Consider the following 2500-nt stretch of genomic DNA (forward strand, 5'->3'; position numbering starts at 1 on the left):
CGCACCAACGAACGCACAAACAAACACACCAACGAACGCACCAACAAACGCACAAACAAACACACCAACTAACGCACCAACGAATGCAAGAGCAAGAGACCTTACGTGCAAAAAGATGGCGTCAGTCAAAGGGAAGCCTGTAAGCACACACACACACACACACACCCGCACACACACTTGTCAGCAGAACGCAGCACCTTTCCACGCTGGTTTTAAAGGTGCCATCTACAGTCTGCCCACACGTTTCATCTCTTCCTCTTCCCTCCCCGACCATTATCTCCCTCTGGCTGGTAGAACATCTCACCCACCAGCTCTCCGCTCAAGCATCCCTCACACACACACACACACACACACACACACACACACACACACACACACACACACACACACACACACACACACACACACACACACACACACACACACACACACACACACACACACACACACACACACACGCCCTCCTTCATTTATTCCAGAGGGCTGTTCTGTCCTCTCCATGCTAATCCAGTACACACACTTATGTCTCTCTCACACACACACACACACACACACACACACATACACACACACGTTCATAAACACCTACAAGTTATTTTGGAGTAGATCAGAAATTTCTGGTCTGACACACGCACACACTGCTCTTCCTCCTCCTCCTCTTCCTCCTCATTGCCATTTATCAGCATTTATTTTCAATATTCAAAACTAAGGACCATGGTACTGATGTCATGTTGTGTGTTTATGTATACATCATAGTTTGAACCTCAGATCTCTCCTCCCTCTCCCTCCCTCTCTTCCTCTCTCTCTCCCTCTTTGTGGCTCTCCCTCTTGTCCTCTTCCTCTCCCTCTTCCTCCCTCGTCGCTCTCCCTCTCTTCCTCTCCGTCACTCGGTGTTTCAGGTTGGCTGGTTCTGTTTGGCTCTGGGAGGATGAGGCTGCTGCTCTTCATCGTGTCTCCCTCAGCTCCTTCCATTGGAACTTTGATGGAAATCGGATACAATCCTTCCTTCCTTCCTTCCTTCCTCCTCCCACTCACTGCCCCCCCCCCCCCTTGTCTCTCCCACCCCTCTTTCTCCTTCTTTCTTTTCCTCTCCATTTTACCTCCTCCTCCTCTTCAGAAGCCTTTGACTCACTCCTCCCTCTCCCTCTCAGGGTTTGGACCTACAGACGCTTGGTTGGTCTGGAACCTTCAGAGGACCTTTGAGGGTCCAAAGGTCTCAGAACCGGCCCAACCCAGTCCTTTGTCTCCTTCACATTCCTTTGGTTTCTGCTCCAAACCCTGGATGTGACTTCACTCTCAGGGTTTCTTATTTGGAAGTGAAACTCTAAATAGTCTCAGTGATGTAATAACTCGGGCTGAGGTTTGTTTCTATGGCAACCTCTTTGCTCTCCTGTGCATGTCTAGCCGGGCCTCGTGCCCGATCACTAACAGGAGTGGCACCTGGAGATTAGATATCACAACAACACAGCCCAGCGCCAGAACTACGCAGGTCCACTCAGACCAGAACCACGCGGGTCCACTCAGACTAGAACCACAAGGGCCCACTCAGGCAAGAACCACACAGGCCCACTCAGGCCAGAACCACGCGGGTCCACTCAGACTAGAACCACACAGATCCACTCAGACCAGAACCACACGGGTCCACGCAGACCAGAACCACGTGGGTCCACTCAGACTAGAACCACACAGGTCCACTCAGACCAGAACCACACGGGTCCACTCAGGCCAGAACCACACAGGTCCACTCAGGCTAGAACCACACGGGTCAGAACTACACAGCAACAAACTGATCAGAACGTCTGTGTTTTACTTTCACTTAAGCTGCAGATTACATTTAAAAGAATGACACACACACAGACACACACATCTGGTTACATAATTGTGTACTTGCTGCTGCTGCCCTTTGAGTCCTACACACTGTTTATGGTGTATGGAAAATCAAACAGCTCAATCCCACTGAGGAACGACGTGTTATTGTTTACACAGTTACACAATATGTAAAACAGCACAGCCTCCATCATCACCAGACCAGAACCACCAACGTGCCTGTTAGTGGGGCTGATCCTGATCAATCAGAGCCGCAAAGCCATGAATCAAAGGAGAACACTGATGTTCAGCCATGTGGGGTTCAGGGTCAAAGGTCAGAGCTGCAACAACAAGATGCCAACATTAGCCTATTGATGGATCCACCCGGGTGTCAGCATGTTGTGATGAGCTGCAGTTTACCCACAATTCACCTCTGACTGCAGCAGGAAGACACTGACAGACCACACACTCACTCTCTGATCCAGAGGACTGAGAAGAACAAAGCTTACACATCAATCAATCAATCAATCAATCAATCAGTGTCTGATGGAGGTTGGGATGGAATTTAATTTTTCTTCTCTTATTGTTTTTATTTCCTGTGAGAACAAAACAAACACACACACACACAACCGCACAAAGGAACACACCAAGACACTGATCTCACTCCAGTCTGTGTGTGTGTGTGTTGACCTTG

Source organism: Genypterus blacodes, unplaced genomic scaffold, assembly GCF_046128005.1.
Source record: "Genypterus blacodes isolate CSIRO-AG114 ecotype Tasmania unplaced genomic scaffold, CSIRO-AGI_Gbla_v1 ptg000486l_1, whole genome shotgun sequence".
Classification (NCBI taxonomy): Eukaryota; Metazoa; Chordata; class Actinopteri; order Ophidiiformes; family Ophidiidae; genus Genypterus; species Genypterus blacodes.